Below are 20,550 nucleotides of genomic sequence, written 5' to 3'. Positions count from 1 at the left end.
TTTACCAGAGAAAGCTGAAGCCCAAAAAGGTTCAAGCAATTTTACTACCAGTGTTACAACACTGGGAAGTAACAGAATCAGGCTTTGAATGTGTCTAATTAAAAGTTAAGCTACTTTTAAAGTGAAACAAGGCAATTGCAAAAAGACAAACACTATATAATTTCACTCATGAGGCACTCAGAATAGTCAAAATCGTAAAGACAGAAAGTAGAATGTAGGTTGCCAGGGCCTAGGAGAGAGGGAATGGGAAGTTACTGCTGACTAAGTATAGAGTTTCAGTTTTACAAGAAAAGTGATAAAGATGGTAATGGTTGCACAACATTATGAATGTAATAACAAGAGCACCCCACTTAACAATGTTGCTAAGATAGTAAATTTTTTGTTATGTGCATTTTCCCACAATAAGAAAAATGAAGAAAAGTTAAAGTTACTTTCTTCACGCTATGCTATCTCCCTACTGACGGGACGTGTGCTATTTTTCAAACACAGAAATGGGCTCTGACCATGTAGTCAAAACACAGGAGGAAAGTCATCCCAAAAAGCTGCTTGAAAAAAAGAATACAAATGGTGAGAATAATCATATGTACAAGAAATAGCAGTATTCTAATTTCTTCAGAATAGAACTACGACAACTGAACTTAAAGACCAGTACAAAACCCCTAACACGGAGAACTACACAGTCAAGAAATGTTCCTGTTCAGTCCAGAGGACAGCTGGTCAAAACCAAGCGACCTTTCGGAACACTGTGATGACACTAGTAGTCCAGAAAATATAAAATGCTGTGTAAGGCTACCAGAATTTGAAAACATTCCTTCAGATCACCCAAATGCCATTTTTCTGATTGGATTCTACTTACAAAACCACCATTTGCTCTTTATTGCCTTTTCCGAGTAGAATTTAATAATGAAGAAATTATTCTGTCCAGCTGAGTAAAGTATTTAGGTCCTATTATTAATCTATTTGACTTCTTAGTGAAAGTTCAAAAGTCTGATTCACCAATAATATCATGTGAACTGAGTGTGAATCAATAACCAGAGTTTGATCACAGCTCTGAGAATCAATAAGTGTTACTGAATTAAAAAATCTGAAAACTTCCACTTGAGCAGCCAACCACTCCCTTTCTTTGTTTCTTGTAACAGAGGACAGGCTGTCTTAAAATTTAAGACACAGGCCATTATTCTATTTCCAAACCCCTGAGACTGAGGATTGGGGGCAGGGGCAGCGTGTTAGAATAAAAAAAATGGTAGCACACTGGACGGCCAAGCTCCTCCGAGGAGCAGTGGGAGCAGCACGACCCACCCACCTCCCTGGGAGTCGGACAGAACAGGGCACTGGAGACTAGGGAGAGAAAAGGATGTAAGAATACATATAATTTAAGATTCCCCCCAGAGCTCTGAAATCAACAAAGCAGATCCTTCTCTCTAAAAAATACAGTATGTCACTATAGATTGTCATCTACAAAAAAAGAACAAAAGCCTTCCAAAATAGACTTGAAAACTATCAAGGAAGATTACAAAAGGCTTTTTAAAAATAGCTAAGCCAGAGCCAGCAGGTATATGGCACCCGACTACTCAACCTCCCGCTGCTCCAACCCAGAGCCAGACATCACTGCTGACCCTGCCGGCAAAACACCGGCCCCTGCTAGATCCCAGGGACACAGTTTATTACATTAGAATAATTATCTGTCTTGAAGAAACACAGGACATTACATACCAGCATAGAAACATACGCTTTCATAATTAAATATTTTATAAAATGGCTTAAAAATATAGAACTATGCTGGGAAACTTAGTGTCGTGGAGATGACTTGCAAACCTAACACAACAAATAAAAGACTATCCTGTGGCATTTAAACCAGTGGTGGACTAGCCACATACCATCAACTTGACTATACTCTCCCACTGGGAATACTGTCAGGAGCCCCAGCCTCTGCCCAGGTCAGAAGTGCTGTGTGTGCGTGTGCGCACGGGTACGGTGCAGTGAAGAGCTGGGGCAGGATTCACAGGGGGGTTACAAGGAATTTATCAGACTCTAGGGTAAAGAAGAAAGGTCTAAGACAAGAAAAACTAAGGAAGCAGCCTGGAATAAAGACCTCCATAAAGGCTCAGTGTAAAAAGTTACACCCCACCCCCACTATAGCCCCAAAGAGACGAATCGTTCCCTAGTTACAGCCCTTGAATTAGACCCGTTTTAACCATCCTCTGACTAGGAGTAAGTGGGAATGAAGAGCTGCTGAGACAGGAACGTACAGAAAGGAGACAACAGCCTCTGGCCTATATTTCTGCCAGTAATCAAACTTACATCCGTCAAAACTGGGGATAAATATTTAAATGTTTCCCATGGGAAAAAGACATACAATGACAAAGCCAGCGCTGAAATCACCAATCGCAATTGCCCACAGTCAATGGGTACACCACAGCCTGCCTCTCACCCTCCCCACACACACTCAGCCTTCTAAATGGGGCACCGAAGGACTCATCCACACCATTACCTGAATAAAAAGCAAAGCAACACAGAGCTGCCAGTGTCAAACAAATTTAACACAACATAATGACTATACAGAAATCACGACCAAAAACCAAAATACCACAGAAATAGAAAAACACTTTGCCAAAAAAGTGCTTCTTGTGCTAAAGAACATGAAACTCAAACAAAAACAACAAGAAAAGTAGTAGGGGACAAGACAAATTGAGATAAAAAGGTATAGTGTAGCCCTGACTGGTGTAGCTCACGGGATTGAGTGCGGGCCTGCGAACCACACAATTGTGGTTTGATTCCCAGTCAGGGCACATGCCTGGGTTGCAGGCCAGTTCCAGCAGGGGACTCACGAGAGGCAACCATACATTGATATTTTTCTCCTCTCTCCTTCCCTTCCTCTCTAAAGATAAATAAATAAAATCTTAAAAAAAAAACCCATATCTCCTACTAACATAAAAGGCAAAAAGACAAAAGAAAAGCAAATGATCAACACTATGTAACACTATGATAGTAACTCCCTACTCAGTAACTCGGCAAATCCACCCTTCAGTATTGAGCCAAAAGAAATAAAAATGCCCACAAAGACATTTACACAAACGTCAGCCACAACACATTTATTCCTACTGCTAAAACGGAAAACACCCCAATGTCCATCAACAGTGAAAGGATGACCAGGTGGCGCCACAGCCACATAACCGAGGGTGCTCAGCAGGAAGCACGGACTGCTGATATAACACACACCCATGTGGATCTCAGACACTACACTGAATGAAAGGGACCCAAAAGACGTTTCACTGACATGAACTCTGTAGTGGTAACAGAGGGTGCCCTCTTGGGGAGTGATGAAAATATCTGATATTTTTACTGAGGGGTGGGGTTTGTATTGGTCTATATAGTTATCAAAACTTAAACTGTACATTTGAGATTATACATTTCACATATATTTTATCTCAACTAAAAAATATTCCAATCTCAAAAACTTGGTCAAGCGTGAAGACAAACAAAAGGGCATTTTCAGACAAGCAAATACTAAGAGAACAAACAACCCATGTACTTCTGTAAATGAGCATTTTTATGACAAAAAATGCAAAACCCCTCAACCATCATCAAAGAGAACATAGGGTGACTGGTTACTGGGGAGCCATACCATGGAAGACCATGAAGCTGGGAAAGGAGGGGATTAAGTAAACAACTGGTATTACACTCAATTACTTCATACTGTAGGAATAAGCAAGTAAGTACTTAATGATGTTAAAAACCATGATTTTCAGGGTAAGGGAATATTTATAAATAAATTAAATTAAATTAAAACACTAATACTAAAACAGACTTGATGATATCAACATAAACTCATGATTTTTTTTTGTTTCTAAGTAGCCACTGAAGTGTTCTAGAAGCAATGTTACCGCTGCAACAACAGCACTCCCAATCCTTGACTCTGATCTCTAATATTAAGAAAGCGAAGAAAGTTCTTTGCAAAATGCCCAATTAGAAGGTTGAGGCAGGAATTCCATAAAATGAGCCTGGGACTTCCTTTAGTGCCCAAGAGCTAAGTCTAATGGGGTTGTCATGTCATGTAGACAGGACACAGGAGCCAGCTAAGGGGCCCTCACTGGCCAAAATTGTGACAATTTGAGCAAAAAGAACCATAATTATAATGGAATGAAATACACTAAATCAGTATCTGTGTTGCAGAAAACAGCTGGCAATTATGTAAAAGATAGATTAAGTAGCAGAAGACATCTGCAGTAATCAAGGCAAGAAGAAAAGCAAGAGGGAAGGCAGTAGAGAGAAGGCCATAAGCACAAATCAGCCACCAAAACTGTGGCAGCTATTAAAGTAAGACAATTGGTAATTTGAGAAAGATTTAAGTGTTTATACTTTCAGCAGGTACTGCATTTCAGAGCAATCAAATGGCCCCAGTTGAAGGAAAAGTCCTACTTTACAAAAGAAAGACAGCTAATAAACAAAGAACGAAAGAACTTTTTTAAAAAAGCAACATCACTTCATAATTCCTAAGGACCCTTTTTAAAGCGAGGATTATAAACTAGGTTAAAACCATTAGATGAATCACTGGTGTAATGTTAGGGTAACACCAACACCCAGACTGTTTTCTGATCATAAGGGAGAAAATGTCCAAGGGAGAAATAAATTGTTACCTTCTTCAACAATCTTTGCAGCTGCTAATGGGGGGAGGTCCAGACACTGCTGTCTCCTGATGTGGGGGGACACGAAACACACATCAACAATGCTTCCAACGACACCAAAGAAGCGAGCTGACAAAATGAGAATGTGGGGCTTTCTGCAGGACAACTGGCCTGCTGACTTCAACAAGCTAGTGCCAGGACTATTCTAGATTTGGAAAAAATTAAGAGATACCATCAGATGTAATGAGTAGTCCCTACATAAGATCCACAGATCAGCAATAAAGGACATTTTGTAGACAGATAAACATTTCATACTTAGTTCCTATTTACAATATTAATGACGATGCAATGTTATTTAGGTTATCTACAAAACTGTGTTAAAAAGCACTCTAAAGTTAAGTAATCTATTTTAATTATACTACCCAGATTTTTTCCAAGGGAAACGAGGCTGAGTTACAGCCAATCTCAACTAACAAAAAATAAAATGCTATATTTAATATCTCTTTTCCTTTACATGCTTTTTATATTTACTCCTTCATTCTTTGTGCTGTACTTCTTTTACAAACATTAAGGAGACAAAAAGAGGGGCAGAGGAAAAAGAAAGGGAAGCAAAACTCACACGCAGAAAGAAAGACCCCTTTCATTTGACCAGGCTCCTCTCAGAGCTGCAAGTCAGGGTATGTACAAAAAGCTAGTGAGATTAACCTTGGTATCAATTTACTTCTTTCAATCCAATTTTTCAGTAGGTCTTACCCAATTTTTCACTAAACCTGATGGACTTTTTATACCTTCAGGATTTTTAACCCATTTTCCCCATTTTCAAAGCTACTTTACGTTATTTTAGACCCTCCTCATGGCTCAGCTTCAAATATAAAATGACTTCCTCTACATCTATTTTCATGATAGATGCTCATGTCTTTTCCTATTTAATAACCTACAGTGGCCCTTCCTATCCACCTACCCAATGTCCAAACTTCAAAGTCCTTTACAATCTGGACGTAGCCAACAATTTTCTCACTCAGCTTCAGCCACTTGCATAGCACCCTGTGAAGTCCTACATTCATTAGAGCAAGCCTACGTCTGAGACACAGCCTTTCAATATATGCCAATCCCTTCAGCAAAGACAATCTTTGCTCTCAACTCCTCACCCTGCAAAGCCACTCAGGTTACACTGAGAGCCCTATAAGCTCTTCTCAACAAAGGCACAACGCACACTCACTATTCTCTCCTCTGCAGGTCACACATTTATTCACTAGAGCATCTCTTTCCCAAGCAGTTTGTATCTCCGGGGATCCTATGGAAAGCCTAGCACATCACACTAATGAACTGGTCTAAACATTCTTTTTTTTCATGACCCAGAATCAGGTTTCCATAGAAGAACAAGCAAGCAAAATCCAAAAGCAATTCAATCCACCCGAATCTTTTAAGGTAGTTTTCTTTATAGAATTTTTAATTCAACAAATATTTACTAAGTACCTTCTATGTGCCAAGCGCTCTGCCAAGGTGTTAGGAATAAAGAATAAGAAATTCATGGTTCTGGATTTCAATCTACTAGGGAAGCAAAGAAAAAGATCTCACGACCACATAATCACACTACAACTCTTTCTTATTTTAGTAAACATCATTCTAATGTAGGGCTTTTGTGTTTTAATTTTTTTAAATCCTCACCCAAGGACATTTTTTTCATTGCTTATAGAGAGAAAAGAAGGGAGAGAGAGAAACATGATGCTAGAGATAAGCACCAATCTGTTGTCTCCCATAGGTGCACTGGAACTGGGGATGGTATGCATCCGGACCAGGGATCAAACCTGCAACCTAGATGTGCCCTGACCAGAAATCGAACCTGGTTATGGGGCAGCACTCCAACCAACTAAGCCACACTGGCCAGGGCTAATTTAGGATTTCAGTTCCCATTTTTTCAACTATTACAACAGCCTCTAATAATTGGTGTCTGTGCTTTAAGATTACATACAACTAACTTACCTACCACTCTCAAATTATTCTTCATAAAGCCAAGTTCTAATTACTCTGCAAAATTCAGAGGAAAAAGAACATCCTTTGTTGAGAGCAGACTTCAGAAAAAAGAACTGAAAAGCTTATCTGAATTACTTCTGGTCCTACACCAGCTTTAAAACTATGATTCTATGACATCCTCTCTCCCCCACCCAACTTACTACTGCTTAGAAAACAAATTCAAACTTTTAGTTTAGAATTCAAAATAGTCTACCTTTCTAGACTTTTGTCCAGTACGTTTTTTAAAAAAAGATTTTATTTTATTTTTAGACAGAGGGGAAGGGAGGGGGAGAGAGAGGGAGAGAAACATCATTGTGTGGGTTGCCTCTAATACACCCCCGCACTGGGGCCTGGCCTACAACCCAGGCATATGCCCTGACTGGGAACTGACCAGCGACCCTTTGGTTCAGAGGCCCACACTCAATCCACTGAGTCACACACCAGTCAGGGTGAACACTTTTCTTTCTCTACCTTTTGATGGAACTGGCAGATAAACTGCCACCCTTCAAATATGTTCCACGTTTCCCTGTCTCCATGCCATCCTCACACAGAAACTCCACCCACACTTCAAAGCTAAGCCAGTATCATCCCCTCCCAGCACCCCACCGAGGCCTCCACAATGGGTCACACATAAACTGCTCATGAACTGTTTCCCATAGCACTAGAACCAGGAGTACCTTCCATAATGAAAGACCAGACAAGATAATTGTTCATTCCATGTCCTTCAAAGACAAATCTAAAATACAGAGCTTTCAGTGGACTAAAAAATACCATCTAATTCACGTTTCTAATAATCTGACACCAAGTTTATTACAGCCCTTTATTTCCTATCTTACAGTGCAGACGCATTAAGTCAATGAAAATGTACACAAATTTCAACAGATTAGTTCTGCATCATGCTTTTGATGAAAAGGGTAGTAGGAAAATGGTGATTATTTTAAAACAGAAAAGGAAATATCCAAAGAAATCAAACTCTAAACATGAATTAAAAATAACCTATTTCCCATTATTAACAAAACACCAAGCCACTATGCTAATGCCACAAAACTCTAATACCACAAATGAAAAAAAAAATTACTCCCTCTCTGAATACAACCCAAACAGCATTTAATCACCAGTACACTAAGGGATTTTGTGTAACAAATCTGTTGCTACCAAGACATGAAGACACTTGAAATGTCATATAAACATAATAATTTGGTATTTACTTTAAAAAGATGATATTCTGGGACTTTTAATTGATTTTTTAGAACAAGATAAAGGAACTATGAGTGGGGTAGGGAGGGGCGGGGGAGAGAGAGAATTCATTGTTCCACTCATCTATGCATCATTGGTTGATACTTGCATGTGCCCTAACTGGGGATTGAACCTTAGTACCAGGATCACACTCTAACCAACTGAGCTACCCAGCCAGAGCCTGGAATCTTAAATTTATATTAATTATGGCTGAGATGGTATATTCACCTTCTGTTTTGCCAAGTGTATTAGGTGAATTTTACAAATGAAAAATATGACGTGACTCCACTGTAAATAAAAGCAGATGGCTCCCCTGGACTCCAGTTCTGAAGTCTTTCTTACAACCTCAATGCTGTTAAGGTACTTCTACATCTCACTTAAACTCAAATCATCCTTACTGTGTCATCACATTTGTTCTCTCCTCTTTATAACCAGCTTTCCACGACAATCAAATGTTCACACGGATGATAAACCTCATTCTGGAGCTGTTCTTCTTAGTGGCAAAATGTGTATCACTGGTACCCTTGTGGCAAAACCAACAAGGATTAAAACCTTTCCAAAAGATGACTACTCATCTCAAAAGCAAAATTTAAATCCTAACTGTGGATTTCTGGACTTTAAGGCTACTATTATAAACAGCCAATGACACTATGGCCAGTACCTCACAACTCATGACATCTCTCAAATCAAGATACTTGAACTGCACCAGACGAGTAGAATAAACAGCTAGTGAAAGAAAAGATTATCAGTTAGATCTTACTTAAAAGGAAACTGTCAGCTTGCTTTTCAAACCTGCCCTTCCTGTAATCACCACCCAGTTTTCCAAACCAGGACTATAAACATCATGCTTGACTCTTTCCCAGCTAACCAAAGCCTTCACACCCAGGCTCTAGTTCTAGCCCATTTTACCTCCTAAACCTTTTATCCACTTTGCCCAACTTCCCCAGACTCTTCCTACCTGAGCTACTCCGCCAGTTTCAGAATCTTCTTTCTCCTAGTCTCTCCACTTTAACGCATCCTAGATACTGTCCAAAATGATCTTCTAAAAACACAGGTACTTACCTCATGGTTCTAAAGCCACATCTCCTTCATTTTTGTATCCCTGGATTCTAACAAAGCATCTGACACAAAAGAGGTTCAAATATATGTTGAACTAGCTAAACCCAGGCACATTTACAAAACAAAGTATGTCCCTAACCAGGTCCTTGTGTGCCTCTCCAGTCTCATCACGGGGTCTCCCCAACTTCCAGTTACCTCTCACAAACCACCACACCTTAGTACATGCTATTGCTTCTTCCTTTTCTGCCCCTCCCCCCAAAACCTTTAGTGACTAATCATCCTTCAAATGGCAACTCAAGTAACCAGCTTTAAAAGGGCCTTCCCTCTTTATCCCTCCCAAAGTTTATTATTCTCTGCTTTGAGTTATTCTGAATCTTGAAGATAATTTCTACAGTTCTTTTCTTTAATCACACTGTAATTTTCTTCATGTCTCACTTACTGATCCTCTAATACAGGCATCTTGCACTTACTCATATTTTAAATACTTTTATGTCTTCAGAGCCTGGAAAATATTAAATACTTGGCAAACCCTTGTAACAATTCAAGGGGAGAGGCTATGATAAGAAAAAAACAAAAAAGGAAACATTCTGCAAGACACAAGTGTGCTTAACAGAAGCAGTGCCTATCTTACCAGAAATAAACACTAGTATCTAGGCTTCTATTCTTGAAAGCAAAATCTAGAGAAACCAGAAAGAAGGATCTCAGTGACCAAAGACTGAGAATCTTGGTTCCAGCCTGGGATAAGAAACAAGGGGAGAAACCTAAAGGTTAAACTGTGTAAAAGTAATTTTAGTGACACGCTGTGACAAAACAAGAGCAAACCTCAGATGAGGATAATGGCAAAACTGTGTTGAGTGCCTGTCTGCCCCACTCTGTCCTAGGCATGAGGTAACATTTCATCACTTACCACCTGGCAGGCCTATCAGGCCCTTCATATGCATTATCTCATTTTAATCCTCTGGACTCCAGCAAGTAATTTCTATTGGGTTGGCCAGAAAGTTTGTTTGTTTCTTTCTGTAAGGAGGATCTTATTAGTAGCACTTAGTTGTCTTTAATTTCATTCAAAGTAATTTTGTTCGACTGTATTGTGACAGCTGTCATATCAGCATGCATTTTAAAAAAATCAAAATTGGTGAATTTTGTGTAGCCATTTTAATACTGAAAATGGAAGAAAATAAGCAACATTTCCAGCATATTATGCTTTATTATTTCAAGAAAGGCAAAAATGCAACTGAAATGCAAAAAGAAAAATTTTGTGCAGTGTACAGAGAAGGTGCTATGATCGAATGTGTCAAAGGTGGTTTGCCAGGTTTCATACTGGAGATTCTCGCTGAATGGTGCATCATGGTTGGGTAGACCAGTTGAAGTTGACAGCAACTGAATCGAAACACTGAGAACAATCAACATTGTAACACCCAGGACACAGTCAAAATAATCAAAGCAAGTGTTGAAAATCATTTGCACCATCTTGGCTATGTTAATTGCTTTGATATTTGGGTTCTACATAAGCATGAAAAACCTTCTTAACTGTATTTCTACACGCAATTTTCTACTTAAATATAACAAAAACATCCCGCTTTTTAAAAAAATTGTGACAGGTGATGAAAAGTGGTGTACTTTACAATAATGTGGAACGAAGAGATGGTAAGGCAAGCAAAATGAACCACCTCCCGTCACATCAAAAGCCAGTCTTTATCCAAAGAAGGTGATGTTGTGTATATGGTGGGATTTGAAGGGAGTCCTCTTTGATGAGCCCCTTCTGGAACACCAAATAATCAATTTCAACAAGTCTTGCTCCCAATTAAACCAACTGAAAGAAGCTCTCAATGAAAAGCATGCAGAATTAGTCAATGGAAAATGTATAACCTTCCATTAGGATAATGCAAGACAGCATGTGTCTTTTATGACCAGGCAAAAATTGTGACAGCTTGGCTGGGAAATTATGATTCACCTGCCATATTCAGCAGACACTGCACCTTCAGATTTCCATTGATTTTGGTCTTTACAAAATTCTCTTAATGGACAAAATTGCAATTTCTGGGAACACTGCAAAAGGCACCTATAACAGTTGTTTGCTCAAAAAGATAAAAACTTTTAGGAAGGTGGAATTATGAGGTCAACTGAAAGATGGCAGGAGGCAGTGGAACAAAATGGTGAATATGTTGTTCAACAGTTACTGGTGAAAATGAAACATGAGCCCTTTATGTTTATGGAACAGCGAGTGAACTTGGCCAACTCAGTATCATCCTCCTTACATAGAGAAAGGGAGGAAACTTACCTGAGGTCAGATATATGACGACTACATTGTGACTTTTAACCAAGTCCAACCCAAAGCCAGTGCTTTCACTCCCAATGCAAAAGTTTACCTGATTCTCTCAATTTAATTCTCACAGCAACCCACTGAGGTAGATGCTATCCTCATTTTACTTCAGTTGAGGAGACTGAGGCCTAGGGTTTACATAACTTGCTCAAGGTTGCACACGCTTCGTTAAGTACCAGAGCTGGGATTTGAACCTGGGACAATCTAGCTGCAAAGCTATAGTCTATTTCCTATTACATATCACTGCCTCACACATCTCTCTAGTAATCTGTCCCTGATAAAACCAAAATTTCATCTTCAGTCTCTCCAAATCTTATGTTGCTGAGAACACAAGCCCTCTAGTTTCCTTTTCAGATGTATCATTCTTCTTCCACCTGCACTCTCCCAAATCTGCCTAATACTCTAAGACAGGCGATCTCAAACTCTGTCATCTCAGAACCCTCATGCACTCTTAAAAATTAATGAGTACCTCAAAGAGCTTTCATTTATGAGAGTTATATCTATCAATATTTATCACAGAAAAAATTAGAACTATGAAATTTTAAATTATTTGTTAACCCTAAATATAAATGTTAATAAACATTTTAAAAACTATTTGTAAAAACAAAGTAAAATCTTGTGAACAGAATGACATCATCTTACATTTTTGTAAATCTCTTTAATGTATCACAGACTAGAAGACAGCTGGATTCTCTTATCTGCCCTGAATTCAAACTGATCAGACACTACACATTTTGCTTGCCCCTAGAAAGCTCCACCCATACACTTGGAAGAGAATGAAAAATGCAAATAACATTTTGGTAATATGTTTAAGAACTTAAGGTTTCTTTTAAAAGGTGTCTTTAAGATATCCAAAAATTACCTGCCCCCAAAATAGCACATATCAATTTCTATAAATCCTTTCCTGAAGTAGTACAAAAATAAATTTCAGACCAAACTGATTTAACTAAGACCTCCGTGAATACAGAGATTTTTAGATTGTGGTAAAATATTCTTCCAAACAGCGAGCTAAGAGAGCAGGTGTCATAGCCAGTAAGACGCAGCAACAGGACGACACGGCACACCCATCTGCACCCACTACGCCCCGCCAGGACCAGCTTACTGGACTGCTTTTAAAGTGCAATTCTACCCACACGCACATGTCCAATAACATGAGTGGTCACGAAATGCAGTAGGAGGAAGCACAGGGTGTACTGCAAGCATCACAGTTTTGAGGGTTAAAAATGGTCAAAACCAGCAATTTCATTAAATCCAATAAATTAATTCAAATACAACAGGTCATCCACAAATTCCAACTCAAAATAAATATAAGTATTTATTAGCTTAGAAATGTTAATTTTTATATTTTAAGTCAAGTATAGAGCAAAAAAAAAAAAACCCATTAAGACAGAATTTGTTACCTAATCAGCAAAAAAGCTGGACTGCACACTATGAGTAATCACGATTTGTATGCTAACATGTCACCAAGGCAGCCCGGGCCAGTGTGGCTCAGTTGGTTGGAGCATGGTCCCATAAATCAAAAAGCTGGGTGTTCAACCCCCAGTCAGGGCATGTACAGGAGGGATACAACCTGTCTCTGTGTCTCTCTCTCTCTCTTCCCCTTCCCATCCCCAAAGCAATAAAAAAAAAGAAAGAAAGAAAACCAAGTCCTTGCGTGGGGATAAAAAACAAATACGTAGTGGAAATATTGGCCCTTTGAGGAAGTCAACATTTATTCTAGCTTCTAATTCACACATACAATCATTTTACCCACTAGTGCTAAAACTAAGAAATAAAATTATTCACGAAATGACGACCTTACCAAAAAAAGCCAAGAAGCCTTTAAGAACACTAGAATATTGACATAAAGCCTCTTAGGGATGTGTCAGAAGACGTAAGAAAGAAATCTAAAGCAAATGTGTTGTTCGAATGGAGTTCTGCTGTGCAGCACTTTTTGACAAAAGATGTAAGTGACTAGCTTTAAAACTGGATTTTTGACCAGCAAATAGTATTCTTCTTACATGAACTCTCATGAAGTTCTTGACCCATGACCAAAAAGAGAATAAAAAATATAAAGAAATATCCGCCCATTAACTCTACTACATCAACATGATCAGCTGCTAATGTAAGTGCTTATGCACCTGTGGCAGCAACTGGACCCCCCTCCTTCACCAAACCTGTACCAAAGGCCCACTCCCAGGCGCAGCGCCGAGGCAGTGTGTCAGGAGGGAAGAGGGGGGCACAGTACAATGTCATTAAGAACATAAACTAGAGCCCTGGCTGGGGGACTGTCCCATACACCAAAAGGTTGCAGGTTTGATTCCCCGTCAGGGCAAATACCTAGGTTATAGGTTCGACCCCTGGTCAAGGAGCCATTAGTTGATGTTCCTCTCCCACACTGATGTTTCCCCTGACCTGCCTTCCCCTCTCTAAAAGCAATGGAAAAAACGTTCTCGGGTGAGGACTGAAAAAGACACAGAGCCATACGACTGTATATAAAGTCCCAGCTCTGCAAGCATGCACTTTCATCTCTAAGGCTAAAGCTTTCTCATTTATAAAATACCCACCTCACAATTTTGGTGTGATGATTAAATGAGGGAACACATGTAATGCACAGTGCCTATCACATTAACATTTGACAGTTGTATTTTCTTTCCATGACTATGAGCCCCTAAATCTGACCTTCTGTAAATTTCCCTAAAATTAGAAACCAAATGACAACTCTTTAGGTGTTACAAATAACTACAGTTTCACTTCCAACAATTTTAAATGAAATACATGAAGTTACTGGTCTGAAACAAGGCAGTAGCCTCATCAAATACTGCTTTACAATACTGTGGTCTCTACAAACAACTACACACAATCTCAGGGAAGAAAAAAATTTGCCCCCAGGGAGCTAAGTGCAAATGTATTTTTTACTTTATTTTAATAAATCTTCATTTCTGTTTGGTCTTTACTTAGCAGGGACTTGAAACATCCCCCACTCAAAATCCACCTAGTTTAAAAAATAAATCTATATGCAACTTCTCGAGGTATCTAGGGAAGTACTGGTGATCCTCTTTCTAGATCCGAAGACCACTGGCTGTTTCTTTTGTTAGACCGGACGTTTACTTTGTGAGCATATACTGGTAACAAGTAACTCTGAAAAAAAATTACTATGTCTAATGATGCCCGTTTTGCTACTACTTTACATTTTAAAGTGCATCAAATATTTAACTGAACTCTGTGGGCTCTTCCGCACCGTGCAAGTACAAGCCTAGCCCAGGGAATACGAAGAGCAAATATTCTTCTTCTAGTAACTGGAGATGGAAAGTTCTAATAATATGATTTTACATCAGATAATCTCCACCTCCAATGAGTAAGAATTCCCTTTACTGTTTCTAAAATAACAAAAACTCACAAAGTTTATGTGACCAAATAAAAAATCAATCATTTCAACCAATATATTTGGAAAAAGTTTGAAGTATACATATAATACATATCAGAAATTTAAGTTATGGACTTCAAGGAAACAGAAGGCTGACAACTACATAGGTGCCTACCTTCTTTCATGCCTGTCTCCTCTGTGAACAGAGGAAATTACTTTTCCTTCTCTTCCACTTTAAACTTTTAAAAATATAACCTCCCAGTTGTTCCCAGCCCAACCTACAACATGACTTCTACTTCTCTGGTTCCAGAAAATTTTGCTCTGCTTATATTTACCTAACTGCCAAATCCTATCAATCCACTCCCAGAGCTCATCCTACCCTAAACTGGGCACCATCTGTCACCACTGACAACTCCTTCCTGCTCAGTACTCTACCCCCCTCAGCATCTCTCTGTAATATCCTGTCCTGTTCTCCTACCTCTATAACCCCTTTGCCGGATCATGTAACACCTAAGGGTTCCCTCCATTCTCTTCCTATATTAACTTGTGGTCCATGAGTAAGTTTTGAACCTATGTGTACACATGCTTTCATTCTCTTCAGCAGGGTCCAGAATTTTCAACTGATTCTCAATTGGGGATCCTACCTTCCCACAAACTGTGAAAAGCATTTTCAGAAGTTCATACACTCTCTCTGAATGATCTCCTAACTCCAAATGCCAACTATTCAATGGTCAAATGTATAAAGTCCCAACCACCTCTGGTCCAGATACCTATCAGACACATCCATATAAATAACTAAGACACATCAAACTTGAAAAAGCAAACCATTCCACTTTCCTTGCCAAATCTGCTCTCGGTCTACTATTCCCAAAATGAAATACATGAATAGTTTCCTAAGCTAAAGAACTTCTGAATCCCATCATCTCCTTCCTAATCCATCAGGTCACTGCTTATCTGCCCCTAATTCTGGTATCTTTCATATCTATCCTATGCTTTTCTAGCTCTTATGCTGATGGCCTTGACCTCTCACAGGGACTAAAATGAATTCTCTGACCCCAGTATCTAAACTCCTTCCATCTTAGCCTCCGCATTTCTGTGTCTTCTAAAGAAAAAGTGTGTCAAACACACAATTTCCCCATCCCTGCCCATCTAAACTCTAAATGGATCCCCATTAAATACACATGGAAGCCCCAACACATTAAGAAAAACCATGCACATTTACAAATCATTTCTGACCCACTCCCCCATCCCATATCCTTGCACCCTAGGTTTCATAGTCAAAGATGTACATAACAAGACTTTGAACATGCTGTTCCTTTCACCTGAAATGCCCTACTCAGCCTGACAAACCTATTCACCCTTCAAAACTCAGCTCAAAGACCTCTGAGTCAACTTCTTCAAGCGTCCTAATCAGAAGTTAGTTGCTCTTTCCTTAGCTTGCCCCAAACTTTGTATTATTCCTTGTCACTACACAGCCTGATGAAGGCTATATTGGTTCATTTGTCCTTCTCTCTATAATCATTATTAACCCACTTGGGACAAAGACCATAGGCTCCATAAGGGTAGCAAATCTACACACACCTGACACAAGAGTTTTCAGGTATTTTTGGAACAGAGTTTTACAGCACTATTTTAAAATGCTGTGTCCAAATGTAATCAGGTCTGTTATATTGCTTGCTCTGAAAATGTGAATTTTCTCCAATGTGACTGATAAATCAGGGAAACCACACAAAACACAGAATTCCCAATTACTTGTCTGTGAAAAACACTAGATAAAGGTAGAAAACTACAACCCAATGAACTGGGCTGCACACACACACAAGACAGAGACCTCAAACACCTACCAACTACATCAGTTCACTCTGTGTGTGTGTGGGTGTGTGAGCGAGCGAGTGAGTGAGAGAAAGAGAAAGAGAGAGAGAGGAGAGACACGCTTACCCACATCTATTGTTGATATAACATTCTACCTCGGTTCAGGTAAACTTCTCTCACCTCACAATAACTCACAAGCAGCAAACATTCTTACGAACATTCCCACAAGCATCCACGTCTTTTTCAAGGGAAAGTGCCACGTTTACTGTAGTATTTACATACTGCTTCACTATGTAGCATGCGAAACTGTGCCACCATTTTCATCAGGTTCCCTTTTTAAAACCAAGTCACTGACCAAGCTGTTTGAGTGTTGGGCCCCAATCCCATTTCCCCCCATAAGACCTGTAGTTTTTCTGCACAATTTTTTCATACCATAATGATATTTAGGAATCTATGTTGCTTTGCAGCAGATTCAACTATATAGAATTCTTAGGCTTTCAGGAAGTTTCAGTATTCTAATTCCAGTAATTTACTGGGGAAAAATTTGCCCACCCCCCCCTTCCAAATTTCACAAAATGTTTACAGTCCATATCCCAACTGACTAGAGGGGTAATGAGAACCTTTAGGTTTGGTAGCTCTCACTCCTGGTGAGCAGAGGGTTGATTTTTCCACCCTAAAATCTACAGCTTGCCTAAGCCTAACTCGGAAGACAAGTCCTCAACACCTGAACTTTCATGTGTACCATTCTATGGGTTTCATTGTTTTGATTGCTTTTAACTTCCTCCAAAACATCCCGTCATTTTCATCTTAAATTACTCTGTAGTATAGAGCAATAGGGCAGAGCCCTCAAGTCTACTGTAAAAGGGACCACAAGACACTATATCCAGGTTAAAACAGATTCCAAGTCATTAACTCCGTGTGACATTTTTATATGCAGAGCCTCCACATGATCCTCCACACTAATGCCAAAGTGATCTCTAAATCACCTTATTCCCCTACTAAAAATATTTTGGCTCCCTCCTGTGCTACAGGATAAAGCTATAAACCTCACTCTTAGCTTACCAAGCAAAGTCCTTCAAAACCTAGGGTGGAGACACCTCTGCAGGTTCATCTCCACTCTCCACACTCTTACCATCGACTAGCCTCACTCCAGCGTGTGGCACCCCAACAGCCCAATGTTCCCCCCCGTTTGAAATGAGCTCTCCCCAGTTTGACAAACACCTCTTCTGTGTTATTTTCCATAAACTGCTTGCACACCTTCCACAAACTGAATCATTCATTCTTCTTCTACAGAACTTTGTACACCTAAATAAGCCTGTAGCTGCAAGGCAGAAGCCTGAGTGTCAACCCCATATACACTATTCCTTCATATGTAACTTATCAAAAAGATATAAAGGGATATTTAGGGAGAAGTAAAGCCCAGAGAGCAGTAAAGTTAAGGGAGCCTCAATGAGTCCCCATCTTGGATGCAAATAACTTTCTCCTCTTTAATTACCAGTTAAAATAATAAAATACAGTGTATTCCATTGTACTCTAATGCACACAGGCTATGCATACAGTAAGTTTTACAGTTTAATTTATACAGCATTTTTAAATTTCACACAGTATTTTATTAGGCTTTAATCACACTTTGTCGTAAAACGGCAACCTTCCTAAAGTGAATGGCAGGTTAAATAAAACTACATCAGTAAAAGATTTCGTGGAAGCTAAGGATTTGACAATTAAAATTGGAACTTCTCTCAAACATTAAGTTCAATCACAAGCGTGTAAATAACAGCGTCACATATCCACAAATCCAAGTCTCTTCTCCACTAAAATGCGTTCTTAGCTGAACCTATTTGGACTTCCCCAAAGTGATAAACATTTCAAAAGCAGAGTCTCCGCACTGGCGCGCTCATACATGGGAGAGCCGCAAGTGTGTGAAATGAAGACACTGGTCTCCTCACTCCCCATAGCCCACAGCTTCGTGGCCCTGTTCCCTTTAGTCGGGTGTGCCCTACATGCGCCCTCCCTCTGTTGCACCACGGGAGAAAGACGTATGCTTTAAATAGAAGCGCCCAGGCTGGTGTGGCTCAGTAGACTGGGCGCTGTCCTGTGAACCGAAGGGTCACTGGTTCAATTCCCAGTCAGGGCACATGCCTGGGTTGAGGGCCAGGTCTCCAGTAGGGGGCGTGAGAGAGGCAACCACGCATCGATGTTTCTCTTCCTCTCTTTCTCCCTTCCCTTCCCCTCTCTAAAAAATAAAATCTTTAAAAACATATAACAAGGCTAATTTGGTCATGGCAAGATACCTAAGCATTAACCAAAATGCGCATTTATAAGCCATAAGCATAGTAGATAGATTCTCACAACGCTTTTATTTGTAGTCAGGACCGAGTTCTGTGAACGCCTTCACGTCTGTTTAACAGGAAAGTCTGAAATTTCCCGATAACCTTACTTTGCCACCAAGATTTAAGAAACCCCAAAACGCCTATGAATCAAACATGCCTTCAGAAGAGCGTCGCCATCTACATTCCCACGTATCTAGACGCTCGTGTAACCGTGAAGACCGCCTCTCAGATCGACTGTCCTGAGTCTCGAAAGAAAACCTGTCTTCTGTCACAGCCTCGGTTTTGGCGACTGCACTAAGTGTCCCGTCCACCTGCTGACACGTGACCAGAGCCGACCACCGTGGCACCGCCCGGCCCCTCCCTCTCCCGGCACAGGGGGCAGCGAGACGATGCTCCTCTCCCTCCCCTCCTCCATCGAACCAATCAATCCATCAGCCAGTCCGTCAGTCATCCTCTGCGCCCCCCCAGCTGTCACCCCAACAACCGCACCGCAATCCAGCGGCTCCCAGGTCCCCGCACACCCGGCCCTGCCTGCGGCGGCCCGGGCGAGTCCTCGCCGCCCTCCCAGGCCTCTGCCTCCTCGTCGGCAGCTACCCAAACGTTCCGTTCGGAGCAAGCGGCCTGGACTAGGTCACTGGTCCAGAAACACCGAACAACTTTTACTCCACGTCACACGTCCTGAAGACCGCGATCAACTGCTGACAGCAAGTACAAAAACAAGCAGAGTCTTCCGAGCCTCCCGACCGGCGGCCTCGCCCGCGTCGCGCCGACCTCCATCCGCTCGCGTTCACCCTCGGCCTCCCCGACACGCACCCCCTGCAAACGCACGCGGCGACTCGCGCGAGGACCACCGGGACGAGCCGCCCGGCCCGCACGTCACTATGGAAACTCCGAGTCGAGCAGTTTCTTGAAAGGACGCCAGCTCCGCGCCGGGCCGGCCGGCGGGGGACCGGGGCCGGGGGGACGGTCTCCGGAGACGACGACCGGCTTTCGGGAAGAAACACCTGCGCCTCGGGCACCGGGGAAAGCCGCGTCGCGCCGGCAGGCCGCTCCGCGACCACTCTCCGCGGCGTACTTCCGAGCACTCCGTTAGCCATGCCAACCCCGCCCCCCAAACCGGCGTTAAACCGAATTTTAAGCACTCGGGGGGAGGGGGTGCAGCCGCGGGTTTCCCGCTCGGCGGCAACCACCACGGCCCACACGGCGCGGCCCGCACACACGGCCACTCCTCCCAGGAGCCCCCGTCCCGGCCTCGAGTCCCGGACACCGACTCGCCTCGGCCCCCGACCCGCGCCGGGTCCCAGGGCCACGGCGCCCCCCAACCCGCCCCCGGCGCCCCCCGGCGGGGTGGCGACCGCGGCGCGTCGTGGGCCCCCCAACAGCCGCCGGCTTGGCCGGTCTGCCCGCCCGCCGCCCGCCGAGCGCGAGCTGCCCCGGCCGCGCGCGCGACGGGGACGCGGCCGAGCAGGGCCGGAGCGCGACCAGTGCGGGAGCAGCCCCGCGGGCCCCGGGCCGGCTCGCTCACCTCTCGGGGTGCGCCGCCCGCCTCCGCCGCTGCCGCCTCCTCCCTGTGAGTGCAGCGGGGTCTGACCTGTGGAACCACCATACCAGTCCCGCCCGCTGCTGCAGCGCCGCCGCCGCCGCTCCGCGTCGCCTCAGCCGCCGCTCTTTGTTCCCCCTCCGAGCGCCACCTCCTCCGTCGCCCGCCTCAGCAGCCCCGGCGGGCCGCCGCTACGCCCTCCCGCTCTCTCGACAGCCGGCCTCGCCCCCCTCGCTGCGCCCGCCGCCGCCTTCGCCTCCCCGCCGCCG

The 20,550-nt window shown here is 42.2% G+C and overlaps 1 protein-coding gene across 4 annotated transcripts in view; it reads right to left on the bottom strand.

Moving 5' to 3' along the window:
* CNOT6 (CCR4-NOT transcription complex subunit 6) overlaps nucleotides 1-20,343 on the bottom strand; it is a 57,465-nt gene extending 37,122 nt beyond the window's left edge. For 3 of the 4 annotated variants that reach the window (XM_037058035.1, XM_037058037.1, XM_037058038.1), the window contains exon 1: nucleotides 20,267-20,343. The gene's annotated coding sequence lies outside the window, so the exon portion shown is untranslated. Of the gene's footprint in view, nucleotides 1-4,637; nucleotides 4,928-20,266 lie in introns of those variants that run through there. The other variant, XM_037058036.1, reaches the window with a different exon arrangement.
* Nucleotides 20,344-20,550: the final 207 nt, after the last annotated feature.

The sequence above is a fragment of the Sturnira hondurensis genome, unplaced genomic scaffold (assembly GCF_014824575.4).
Source record: "Sturnira hondurensis isolate 20B ecotype Veracruz unplaced genomic scaffold, ASM1482457v3 Scaffold0009776, whole genome shotgun sequence".
Lineage (NCBI taxonomy): Eukaryota > Metazoa > Chordata > Mammalia > Chiroptera > Phyllostomidae > Sturnira > Sturnira hondurensis.
The sequence above is the reverse complement of the archived record's forward strand: the minus strand, read 5'-3'. Positions and strand labels throughout refer to the sequence as shown.